At 48.4% G+C, this 13,662-nt stretch overlaps 1 protein-coding gene across 7 annotated transcripts in view; it reads right to left on the bottom strand.

The window, feature by feature from the left end:
* Positions 1-12,772, bottom strand: part of PITPNM2 (phosphatidylinositol transfer protein membrane associated 2) — a 122,730-nt gene extending 109,958 nt beyond the window's left edge. For 6 of the 7 annotated variants that reach the window (XM_065033418.1, XM_065033412.1, XM_065033417.1 and 3 more), the window contains exon 1: positions 12,091-12,281. The gene's annotated coding sequence lies outside the window, so the exon portion shown is untranslated. Of the gene's footprint in view, positions 1-12,090; positions 12,282-12,651 lie in introns of those variants that run through there. The other variant, XM_065033413.1, reaches the window with a different exon arrangement.
* Positions 12,773-13,662: the final 890 nt, after the last annotated feature.

Here is a 13,662-nt window from a genome sequence, read left to right as displayed (position 1 = left end):
TTCACAGCTGAGCCAGTCGCATGGAGCCCAAATGCCACTTCTGCTGCCCCAGCCCGGGCTTAAAAAAACCCAAAGAGTTGAAAGAGTTGGGCATCAAGTTGCTTAAACCACCTCAAAACCTTCTGCAATGCAACTGTGAGATGTGGATCAACCCGGGCTGGAAACCGCAGGTCAAGTCTGTAGATGCAAGGCTTAGGAATCTGATCTGGGGCTTAAAGACGAGGGATCCCCACACGTCTGTGTCCTCGCGTCCACACGACGGAATCGCGGCGTCTGCTTCGCTCTGCCGGGCACGTTCAGAGTCCAAAGCGCCAAAGCTGAGCAGCCGAGCTGCTCCAGCCCCGGGATGAGCCGCGATCCCGCGTTGGTAACACGGATACACTGTCCCACAGCAGCACTAAATGTCCTTCATGTCACCCAAATGCGATTGCAATGGGCTAGAAAGCTGCCTCTTGGTTTTCTTTCCTTTGATTGACCATTGCTCTTATTCCCAGTATGAATACAGCCAAGGCCGGATTATAAATTAACTGGACTCTGCAGGCTTACAACAAAATTAACAGTGAACATCATTACCACTTTTAAAATTATATATTGAAATCAACTGAAGAAAATATTTTCCATATATAAACCTGCATCAAGAATTCGTGTGTGCGCTTTGGGGCAGAATTAACCCACTAAATTCTTAAGGAATCCTTTATAAACTCTGTTTTTAATAAAGAGAAATTTAAAATGTTTCTTCTCCTACTGTTACACACAATTTAAAGCCCAAAGGATTTTTCCCTAAATCACCTATTCAAATCTGTATGATGGAAATACATTTGAATATAAAATTTTAAATATAAACTATTTGAATATAAACTATTTAAATATAAACTATTTAAATATAAACTATTTAAATATAAACTATTTAAATATAAACTATTTAAATATAAACTATTTAAATATAAACTATTTAAATATAAACTATTTAAATATAAAATTTTAATCTTGCTTTGCATTTGAACTTTTAAACGCTCTTCCAGGTAAACAGGAGTCTCATTAGTTCTTTTAGCCATTCGCCCACATTGATCTGCAAGCAAACAGGAATCCTCACATTAACTTTCTTTTCAAAAAGGATTCATTATATCCACATAGTTTTCCAACCTAATACACCTCCAGTCAGATTCATTCTCTTTTGTTTCAGGGTTGGGTGTTTTTTCCTTTGTTGTACATTGGGGAAGGGTGACAAAACTCCTTATTTTCAGAGACTGCAGGTCTGGAATGGTTATTCCAAACAGAACACCAGAGTTCCCTCCACACTTGCAAACAGCATTGAAATCAAAAGTGATTAAAAGGAAAGACATTTTTGAACAGCAGAAGCTGAAAGTGTTGCCTTCGGGAAACCGTGAACAGCAGCATTTTCTCTCCAGTAAACACTGAGAGTAACACATAATTAATGTAGCCTAGGATGTTATGACATATTTCTAAACCTTGTTTTCTGGAATAATCATACATAATTCACCTTGACTGTATTCCCGAGCCATCACTTTTTAAACTCACTGCGGTTTGCAGGGGCCTCACTGATACTGTTCTTCATTTACTTATTTTTAGGCGTGAGAACAGGTTACCAATGCAAAATTTAAACTTAAGAACAGTCAGTTTTAAGCCTCTTTTAGAATGATAATATTAACCCTGTCTGCTTTTCAGAAGCATTTTGTGATAAGTGGAAATCAAACACACGGTTAAAACAGCTCCTGTTTTAGAAACATATTACTGAAGTGCAGGAGACTTCAGCGTTATTAAACAGGGGCAAGATCTGTCCAAAGCAAACCACCAGGATAAAGAAACCAAACAAATATGTGGAGAAGCGTCGTGTTAACACAAGAGCTCCCAAAATGCTAGAACATTTTTAATTGTGGGTGATTTGCAAAGACGAACATCCCAAACTTGCTCCCTTCCTTGGGAGGCTTTCGGGTGAGCAGAACCACGCTGGGCTTGGGAGCAGCTTTTGGGACAGTTCATCACACCAGGACATGAGAACAGCCCACAGATTCACAGGCAAATACATTCTGCAAGGAGGAAGAGGAGCCACATGGCTCATTTATTCGCAGAAACGTTGAAAACGCCACGTTACCCTAACAGAGCTGGCAGTTACCTTTCCATGGTGGGTGATGAATGTAAGATGCTTTCTGTTTGTGTCTGAAGGGCTTCTCTGCTTAACCGATGTGTCGCACTCCGCTTTTCAGTCCTTCCTCTCGCTAAAACCGTTGATATTGGTGGGATGGGCAGAGTTCCCACCTTGCTGCCACCTGAGCAAACCCACTTGGTGACGACCACAGACCGAACACACCGGCCTCAAAGCGGAATCACATGGAGCAAGGGCAAAGGCAGCAGAAAGCGAGACTTGCACGCTGCTTCTGCAAAGTCAGAGAGACCAACAGCACTGTCTCGCAGGGATAAATGGACTAGCAGAATGGTTCCTAGCAAACGCCACAGCTGCTTTAGCTCAGTCTACTGCTTCTGCACAGCCTGCGCTAGTAAATACTGAGCGCTCACGAGTGTCAGCTGTGGTCAAACACCGCGTGCCCATCGTCTGGAAGCATCAGTTTCAGACCACAGACAGTCACAAGGGTCCTTTTCCCTCAGAGAAGGTGTTTTCTGGTCTCGTATCGGTTAGTCATCCTACAACAGTAAGTGAGCAACTAAAAAGCAACAAACCAGAAAGGAATAAATTCAAGACCTTGAAGAACTCTGTAGTCAGAGGAACAGGCTCCAGCATGGGCCAGGAAATCAAGCAACAAGCAAGATAAACGCAGCAGCTAAGTAGAAAATACGAACAGCTCAGAAAAACACCAAAACCATTTTCCCCCGTCTGACCCTTGTAGCATCTGGACTCTCCAAAGCGCTCTGGGGTTTGGGTCCGTGTGGAGCACAAGGTCCCAACCTCACCATGAGCAGGCAGAGCCGAGGGGAAGGGAGAGAAAACAAACAGCAAAATGCTTCCAGAAAGCTGCCTGGGCTCTGGACCTTGCTGTAGCTATAACGAGCTTTTCATCCGCAAAGCCCTCTCCCTCCTTTCTCAAAAGTCGTTATCCCCTTATATGAAACGGAAGCCTGGGCTGTGAGATGTTGCAATGCGTTGCTCCAACTAGGCTGCAAGAAAAATAGATTTTAAAAAACCCTTACACACTATAGGCATCTGTATAAGATTTTTATGAGCCTCGCATCGGTCTACGCGGGCAGAGTTCACATTTGCCGTCACCCAGATGGTGACAACCTGCTCCCCGTGTCCCCCGGGACTCCCCAGCTGTCTCCACAGTGGGACCCCAGGAGCTGCAACAGCAGCACAGGCTCCACACCAGCGTGACGCTGCTTGAGGTGGGTGGTTACAGATCCACATCTTAAAATGGAGCTTTTATAAGCATCTGTTTAGTGCCAAGTTTCAAACTCCCCTCTGAGAGAAGTATAACTGATGAGAAATGTTTTTGCACTAAATTGGAGGGAAAAAGAAAAGAAAGAAGAAGAAGCCTCTTGGCAAGTTCAGCACCTGTGTATGCTAAAGGCACTTCGTGATTTATGCATTAAAATGTATGTTATCACCCTGTGAAGATTTCCAAGGGAATCAGCCGGACAAGGTCTCCACAGCCTTTCAGGAGAACCTTCTTTTCTCCCTCCAAAGTTTTATTTTGATCCACCCATTTGATTTACATCACTTTCTGGTAATTTCTAGCTAGTTATATCTCAGAAAACTCTGTATCAGCTTCCACCTTGCCACTTCCATACAAATGTGGCAATTAGCACAGAAAAATTAGTCAGCTATACAGTATTTCACCTTAAATAAAGCAGCTCCAAGAAATAATACAACGTTTAATCGGTGCTTGACAGCTAAGGAAGAAACACGGTATCTCAGAAGGTCTGAAATCTCTTTGTAGACGTTGATGGAAGCCTGTCCTTGCCAAAGAAACCCACAATTCCTGATACTGCTCAGTATTGTGCTTTCATCCTCCGTTCCATCCCAGCTCAGCTGCTGATCAATGAGGAGTCCCATGGAATAGCACTTTGAATTTCAATGTCAACACAGCAGTGCTGTGGTAATGATAGAAAATATTTACATATTGCCTCATTGATCGCGGGGTGTTCTTTTCCAACCATCTGGCTACTGGGCACTCATTTTTTTAATTTTCTTTTCTTTTTAGGGCTTTATATAGTTGTAAAGCAGGTTGAGCATCTTTACAGTGAACATCCAACGTTCCACCTCAATCAGGCTTTCCTGTTATTTTTAAAACACAAGATTAGTGATGGCGTTAATCAATTTCACCCCATCTCAGGGAGGGAAACAAGGACAAAACTGAAACAACCTGACAAACACCCGCCCCGCGCTCACCAGAGTGATGTGCCAATTCAGCTACAAGGTCTCATTTTTAATGTGACTCAAGGGTGTCACCATTTTGACAACAGATGAGTCAAATGGAAATATGTCGCTCACTGCACTCGCTGCCAGCCTCGAGATAAAGAAACCCTGCAAGGGCTGCTTTTTCCACTTCCAGACGGAAAATGTTCAGATAGCGGCGACGCGGAGCCCCTGGGCCGTGCGGATGCTGCCGTCAGTAACCACTCCAGCTACCCACCCAGGGACCACTGTTGTCACCTGCAGCTCTCACCAGGTCCAGAGAGACCCACCCGTGCTACATAAAGTGAGAAACGGGGGTGAGAAACAGGGATTTAACCTCAAGAACACCCACAGCAAAGCAAGAAGCGCCTCCCTGCAAGGTGCTCCAAGCACCAATGCGTTGGCACTCCCCGGCACGGCACAAGCGGTTTTAGTTAAATCCTGCCTAGCTGACCCCAGGTTTCCACATAAAAATAAATTATTAAAAAGCTTTTAAAAGCTGATCTGCATATAGTCTGCTAGAAATTTGAACAGCAAGTTCAATAACGTATGCAGGAAAGACTGACATCTACAAGATCTACAAGTTCGCTGCAGAGACCTCTGCAGAATACTCAATAGGAATATTTAGAAGGTGGTTCTCAAACAGCTGTCAAATCGATTTCAAGGGGTTTTTGGTGGCTTCAAACCTGTTTATCATCAGAATCTGACTCTCACAGCTACTGGTGCCATTAACTTGATTTAGGAAGAACGGGAGGTCTAGAGAAGTCAAATTATACTCTGCCTTTAAAACAGCAACACAAATAATCTCTCAACACAGTATAGCTGATGGGTTTTGGTAGTGATGCTTATGATAAACACATTCTTATCTACTTTTTCAGTTCTACTTTGATAACAAGCCAAAAAACACAAGTTCTGTCAGCAAAATGACAGACAACATAAGGGGGGCAGGGGGAAATGGCTCTAACATATCTACCTTGGATTCTACAGATGCTCCATTAGACAATGAAATCTCCCCTCTATGTCAAGCTCCTTTTTCTGCTGGAACAACCTATGAAGAAGGACAGACGGACAAAGGCTGGTCTGAAGAGGTTTACATCCTCTCCAGCCAGAGAGCCCAGATGGTTTTGCAGATGTGATGCAGGAGCTCTGGCCCTAACAAGCTCCACTGAAGGTCACACACAGAAGGAAAAGCACCTATGAAATGTAGGGAGCTTTGCACAAATAATTCTTGCTGTTAGAAATCCATTTATAAGACCATATAACTGAAAAGTTCCATGATCCACCCCAGTGATGCTGCATTTCCAACACGATTGCTCCGAGCAGAGTGTCAAGCGGAGATATCCAAATGTGAACCCTCAGCAAGTCAAACCGTCCCTCGCTCTTCTAAACAAAATGATAAATTAAAACTGAGGAGCCAGAGCAACACACAGAAGCTACACAAAAAAAGGTTAATCCTTCAAGTAGGTTTGCCCAAATATGCTCTTTCCTCTCACAGAGGTGGTGTGTTAGATAAACGTGCCTTCTCGTAAAGACTATTTATAGGCATTAAATGTAAGCAAAAGACAACATTAAAAATTATTGCGTAGTCCCAAAACAGACAAAAGGACACATGGTGTCCATGCTAAACACATTTCTGAGGATATTTGCTGGAAGACGTTTACCATCTGTCGAAGTTAAAACTTGGAACGCTATTTTACAATCCAGATGCAGGTTAAACAAATAACGGGTCCCAAGAGCCTGGATAAACGATGCTTAAAAACAAGGGAGAGAGGGAAAGCAGACAAGCTATCTGCTCCTCTCCTTCCCCGTCACCTTGATTTGGTGGCCTAGAGAACGCTACCAAAAAGACAAGGATGGCAGAGAAAAAGCGAGCGAGCGGCCTTCCTTCCCCTTCTGTTCTCTTTCACAAAATATCTCCGAGTTATTTACATACTTGTATCCTGAACTCCCCCTCCGGTTTCACAGCTTGCAGTTAACTCCGCGTTCCGCTGGAGATAACACATGTTGAGCTTGCGGCGTGTTTAGGCTACAACACCCTCCGAATGTAACGCCAGGTCACCAAGCCCACAAAGGGAAATGTTTCCAGCTGTAGAGACTGGCTAGAAAACAGACAGAAATATGAGGCTCCATCTCTCCAGCACCCTGAAGAAATCAACCTACTCAAGGGAAGGAAACAACTCAACAGCTTGGCAACGCCTACAAGTGGTGCTCAACCTCAGATCCACCGAAAAGATGTAAATATTTAGATTTCGATTTCATCCGATATAAATACAAAACGTCTATTTCCCTCTTTAAAATAAAAAAGTAGCATTAAAATAGGTAAGCCACCCACAGAGAAAGTAGAAACACTGCAGAAGCGTTTTAAGTTACGGTATTGATCTTGAAACAAATTACAATCACAAGTGAAGCTATTCCCATTGAATTGTCTTCTGACGTACATAAAACACAATTACAACACATGTCCATGTAGAAATACATACATAAACTTGTTTTGCTGCCCATTCCAAACATCCAGTGCCCATTAGTTTTTTACCTCTTATAAAGTGCCCACGGCCCTCCAGCGTTCCCTACGGAGCGGTGACTCTGACTCCAACCCAAATAATCCAAAATAAGCCCCAGAGCGACCCAGCGAGCCCCAACGATTGACCACCCACGAGCCGGCAGAACCTGACCCGCGGCTGTACTATAAAAACCTGAAATCCTTCCATAACCTTTTAAAGCACATAATGGAATTAAGGCCCCACTACACATCCAGAGTCAACAGTCGTGCAAACATCGAACTTCTTTGGAGCTGGAGATAACACGGCCTCACCCCTAAAGCACCGAGATATGCCAAAGCGCTCAAGGTGCTGACGTGATTACGCCCTCCCAATTAGTTATTGTGCCGTTAAAGAGAAACGCCTTCTCAGGTCATTGCTCTGTGGGTTAAGTCAGCTAATATTCTCGAATTAGTGTCCCGAAGCTCAGCGATCGTTATGTAAGTGCCAGCAATCCAAACAAATCGGAGTGAACTTCCCCGTCCATTACAGGAATCACTGCTGCGATGGCGAATTATGAAACTTCCAGCTGTTCGTTCACTATGATCTTTATCTTTCCCAAGTGCTCCTAGTTACGCTGCAACCATCAGAAGTGCCTTCCCAGCAAGGGGCAAACTGTCTCTTGTTTTATTACTGGATTGTCCAGACCTCCGCGTCCCCCGCCCAGGACAAGACTAAAGAAACCGGTGGAAGGTCCTGAGCAGAAATCCCAGTATCCAGTCTCAAACAGGAGACTGAGCTGTTTAAAGGAGCAGAAAAGGATGAGCAGCAAATCGCTTTTCCTTGTCACATCGGGGGGGCTCTCCAGCTTACCTAAGCTCAACCGCTTTCCTGCAGAGGACAGTTTTAAGGTTCCTGCTTACAACGTCACAGCACTCGCCAACCTCAGCTGTTCAAACACAACCAAGTCAGGACTGTAAAAGCTGCGTGGAGCCCTCGCCCAAGCCCACAAGAACGCAGATTTCTGGTGTCGCGGCTCTTAAGCACCAGCTCCGTAAGGAAAAAGTCCGTCACCCCGGCTATGCCGACCACCAAACCCACAACACCCAGATCCTTGTTACTGTCCCTTGCACGTGGAAGCCCACACACAGATGTCCTTCTCCCTCTCAGTAAAAGGCACTAGATTTCTCCGCCTGGCTGGTCTTTCAACACGAAGGCAGCAGTTCCCCGCTGGGGTCTCTCCAGGGCAGGTTTTAGCCCCATGCTTGTTGGATTTCCTGCTGCTCCCTGCACCCACATACACTCAATATCCATCTCCGCTTATTTTCCTGTCAGCTTCTAGGGATATTTTTCTTTAAATTAAAAAAAAACCACCATCAAAACAGTCACACCTGGGAAACCCTTTGCCTATGGAAACCGCACAATTTCGACTTCAGGAGCACCGTGTACGGACTTGGCATCGTGCTGATTAAAACTCCCTGAAGTGACGGGATCTGGGTTAGCTCCATGCTAAATTGTTTTGTTCTTCTTACATTAAGAACATCTAAATATCATTCATTGCCTTTTTTCATTTGAAATTCCATGGGACTCTTGGCACGGACGCCGCGATTTCAGTTCACGGCTCAGTTCGCACTCGACTCCTCTGCCCCAGCGCAATGCTGTGGCATTTGGATCTTCTCCAACGCTCAGGAACCAAAGTTAAAAATATAGTGTTTTATTTATTCCCTCCCCCCACATTAATTACTCCATTCCCATTCACACTGAATACTACAGAACATTTTTGCTTATAAGACACTTGCAGACTGAAAATTAAATTTAGACATATCTTACTAATTTGAGGAGATCAGTATTAATTGCATCATACCCTATGTCAGCCAGCTTTAAAATTAAATTGGAAGGCAGCTTCACTATTGAGAGGAATTGGCTATTAAGAAAACCATGGGGTTTAGATGTTGTTTTTTCCTTCTAAGTAAATAAAAATAAAGAGAAGACAGACATTGACGCCTGTTCTCCCCTCTCCTCGAAATGAGGCTTGTGTCTCGAATGAGAAAAACAACATGTGAAGAAAGAAACTCTCAACGGATGGTGCTGGTCCTGGAACAGGACATCACGGTGAATATGCATGAGTGGCATGAGTCAAACGGCACTGGGGAGAGTCAGCTTTCACTTGCCATTTTCTGAGGCCTCCCAGTCCGGCTGCCAAGACAGCAACTGAATAACAAGATCTCGGTGTGAACGCAGAGGGGAGATTAATGCTGCTTGGGACTAATTGGACAAACCTCCTTTAAATTAGCCCGCTTGAAGGATGCGCTGCTTCTCTATCCGGCCGACTTGCAGAAGCACTAACAAATTGTGACTAAAACCAGATTATTCATTTCAATTCAAAACCCCTTAGCACCACTGTCAGTTTTAAGTTTTGATAATTTCTATTAAAAAAAAATCAGGGCAAGGTCTTTCTAAACTGGTTGCTGTCAACAAAAATGAGAAGTTAGATAAAGCTCCCACACGCCAGATGGTAAATCACAATAAATGCTCGGGCTGTTAGATGCACAACAAGCAACAAATGTATTGAAATCCACCATCAGAAGCAAACCCAAAATAGAAAGGGTGTTTTAATAAGGAGTTATAATTTGTGGGAAAGATCCTCGTGAAGCTTCTCAGGATCAAAAGTCATACGTGGAGAGGTTCTCACTTCCCTCCCCACCTCACGTAACATGAGGAACAACCATAATTTCAGCAGCTCCTTTAAGCTAAAGTCAGCAAGAGCTTGGAGTTCACTATTTAGACATTACTTATGACCCTTTCTGACAAGTTACTTAAAAATATATTGTTAAAGGATACCAGGGAATTGTTTACTCAAACCATTGCTGTTTCCTCAACACAGATGCAAGAAAAAGTTATATTAAAAAGACAAACAGCTGCTACTGTACGCTGTTTAAACGGCAACAAAAGCATCTAAGGGCCATAAAGGGAATAGTAAGGGAATTAAAAAGCATTTTTATGCATGAAGATGGCTAACATCCGTACATTCATTAAAGCGGTATCAACCAGGCTTTTAATTAAAAGTTAGTGACAGAAACTTAAATATGATTAATGAAACCTAGCAGCCCAGCAGAAGTCTGCTCTATCAAAAGCAAGAAGCACAAGCATTTCCAGCCTTTCTCTCTCTCCCTCTCTGAGATGATCAGAACAAGGACCGCGAAGCAGCATTCCCGTGAGACACAGCGAGCCAGGACAAGCCGGCAGCCGCGCTCTGGTGCTCGGCCACGCTTCACTCTGTGCATCCCAAGGAGGCGTTTCAATCACCGAGCAGCCCGGGGCCAAGACGACGAGCTGGTTACCTGTCAGCACAACCAGCCCCATGGCGATCTATCAACCCAGGTCTGCCAAAGGCCAGGGAAAAGCTGCCCCACAAACAGCAGCCTCCTGTTCAACAGCAGGAAAACAAACTTCACTCGGAAGCCAGCACTAAACTCTGTAACGCGGTCGGTCTGCTTGTGTTACCTGGGAGCACGATGCGGCCACGACAAAAATAAACCATGCGATAAAAATATAGAGTGGGGAAGATGTGGGCACGGAGAGGGAATTAGCGTGCAATAGGAGGACAAAAAGGCCTGCAGGCCATAGATACTTCGACATGCAATCAAACCACCTCCTACTTAAGTCCTGATGCCCGCAAAGACTGATCTACCACCATTGTCGTGTCGAACCTCTGTCATGCACAGAGCTGAGCACATGCAGATTATGTCTTCAAAGACCAAAGACTCTTTTGGGCATCGTATTACCCACTTAGCGGCTTCCAGACACACAGAGAAGAGAAGATGGGAGAAGAGAAGATGGAAGCTCTCGCTTCAGAGCGGGTAGTAACACAGGAAGAAACTTTTGGTGTTTTGTTTAAATACACAAGTTAAATAAACTTTGCCTCAGTTGTGGCATTTTAACATGAAATGTGAGCGGACTGAACTGCGGGGTGGACTGAACAAGGGACAATTCTGAGGGGCTCCTGGCTCTGCTGGTGAGGCACCTCAGGGCTCCTGCTGCTTCGGTGGGTTGAGAGGGGCTGGGGAGAAGGCCAAGGAAGCAGTTTAACCCTCCTGTACAAAAAGCTCAAGCTGTCCATGCTGGAACCCAGGGCTGTTGGGAACGATGGGGAGGGCGAGAGAAGGGAGCACCAGGCCCGGCTACAGAACATGCATCCTGCTCTTTCAAACGGGAAAAATCTCCTCCTCCGGAGGGGAGGCACCGCCGCAGGAGTGTGGCCCATTTCCAGCCAGTTCGCAGACCACAGGGGGGATCTCAGGCCTCGAAAGCCCACAAGGTTCTTCCTCAGCTATAATTAGTCAAAAGTGTTTCTCACCCATGTTCTCCTACCGTGGGCTGAGAGGCCATCGCCAGGCAGAGCCTCCGTCCCCTCCCCACAGCCAGTGTCACCACCGCCATCCCGCCACACCACACATCCCCACCTGGCGCCTCTGCCAACGCCAAATCGTTGAGACTGAAGCCCAAGAGATGTGGTAGCCAAGGAAGGAGGGCGCAGAGGGCCATGGGCAGGGTCCCCGCCATGAGGCACCGCCGCCTGCACCTCCGGCCACCACCGGCCCAAAACGCCCCTGCTGCCGTTATGAAACCCAGTGCCGTCCCCGTTTGTCAGACACCGACACCCAAACCACGACCGAGGGCAGGAGAAAGGTGTTTGCTGCCCACAGCAACCGGCACACAAAGGTATAGCCAGGGGCCGAGGGGTGTAACGACTACAGCTCGTTCACACACCAGCGGGTACGTTAGAGCAAAGCCACGAACCTTCGCTATTTCGTACGCGATGCTGAGCCGGGCAGCGGCCGCTATGGCTGCAGCGCCCGCAGCCCCCGCGGCGCAGCGGACCGGTCCCTCCCCGTCATTTACTCCTCTATTCGGGAAACTTTTATCGCCCACGTATCCCGCTGGCCGCCGGCGAGGACGAGACAGCGCGACCCCGCTCAGGCCGCGGGAGCGCCCGGAGGTACCGGCCGAGCACCCGCCGGCGGCGCGGCCCGCAGGGGCCGTTCGTCCTCCACCGCCCGCCGAGCCGCCCCGGCCCCTCGGGGGAAGCTACAGCCGCCCCGCGGGCCCCCAACCGCTCCCCCTCGCCCTCCCCTCGGGCCCGCGGCCGCTCCCGCCCCCACTGAGGCACGGCCGGGCCGACCCGGGGGCCGCCAGGTGCCGGGGCCCGCCCGCCCCGCCGCCCCCGCTCCCCTCACCACGCACCGGCTGCTCCCGGCGCAGCGGCCGCGGCTCCCGCTGCCGTTGCTGCTGATGCCGCCGCGGCTCGGCGGCTGCCGCTGCCTACGAGTCGTTGCCTGCCGACATGCCCGCGCTCCGCTGGCATAATCCCCGGCGAGGGTGGGCCGGGCGCAGGCAGCTCCTCACCCGCCGGCTCTGCCGCGGCGCGGGGACGGCGGAGGCGGGGGGAGGCGGGCGGACGGGCGCAGCCCCGCGCTGCGGGGGCGGAGGGAGCGGGGAGAGCGAAGCGTCCCGGCGCTGCCGCTGTCCCGCCGCGGCGGCCGGACGGCTCTACCCCCCGGCCGGGCCGTGCCCACCGCCGCGGGAGCCGCCACTTCCTTCCCCGCGCCGGGGCCGGCGCTCCCGCACGGCGGCGGGCGGGCGAGGCGGGGGCGCCGCCTAGCGGCCGCGGTGGGGAGCGCCGGCGGCCCGGGACCGCCCGCTCCGCCCGGCCGGGGAAGCCGCGGGTCCCGCAGAGGGTCCCGCCGCGGGTGGGTGCGCGGCCCCCGGGCCGTGCGGGGCTCCGGGACCGCGGGGGGCTCTCACCGTCCTCCTGGGTTCCCTCTCCTGCCGGTGCCGGTAACGCCTGCCCGCCGGAAGGATAAAGTAACGGTTACGGAGCCGAACTGCCGCGGCGATGGGTGAAACCGCAGCGCAGGCTCCGCTCTAACCGACTTTCTGCAGGTGTTGGTCACCCCTGTAAATTTACACCCTCCGAGGACTGTGAAAAAAAATCCCTAAAGGTGTAGGAATCATTTTATTCAGAAAAAAATCTGCTGTACCGATTAAAACACTTGACAATTTGCTGCATTTTTTTCTTTTTTAAGGAGGCATCACTTTGCCACTTCAGTTCTACCCGGCAAACGCAAAATGCTACCAGCAAACAGGCCCGTGTTGAACCCTGGATGATTCCGTTGCTTTTTAGAGACGTGGACTAACAGAAAACTGGTTTTCTCAAGGTTAAATCTCAGAGTTGAAGGAGTTGTAATGTTTATTATCTTCGAGAAAACCTGCATGGGAGTGTCTCGCAAGGGCAGACTGAGACAGAACAAAGCCTGGGGCTCCGAGAAAAACCATCGTAGATCTGTGAAGGCGATAAATGCCGATGCAGAGCGGTGTCGGGAGGAAGAGCACCAGAGGAAGGTGAATCAAGTCCTCCCCAGAGGAAGCATAAGCTTCTGCTTCTCTGGAAGTCCCTTTTTGTCCCCAAATATGGAACAACACAATTTGCTCACATTAAAGGCAAGAATTTTAAAGGGGATTTAAGCAGGTGCAGTCCCGTTCGCCACAGCAGACACGCGCTTGGTGTGCCCCACTTTTTGATGCTTCGGGTCTGATTTTGAGAAGCGCTGAGCGTTCAGGCCTCCCACTGATTTAATCTGGAACTGCAGATCCTCTGCCCCTCTGGAGACCAGGCCGAGGGCACCGCACGGAACAGAACAGGTCACCCCAAGCCAGCCGTTGCCTTTAAAAGGTTGTCCTAGAAGTTTACCAAGAGCGCTTCCCACCCCCCTGCTTCAGTGTTATAATAGAACAGAAATAGCCTAAAGAGCTCCA

The sequence above is a fragment of the Columba livia genome, chromosome 17 (genome assembly GCF_036013475.1).
Source record: "Columba livia isolate bColLiv1 breed racing homer chromosome 17, bColLiv1.pat.W.v2, whole genome shotgun sequence".
NCBI classification, from domain to species: Eukaryota; Metazoa; Chordata; class Aves; order Columbiformes; family Columbidae; genus Columba; species Columba livia.
Note: the sequence above shows the minus strand (reverse complement) of the source record. Positions and strands in the feature narration are given on the sequence as shown.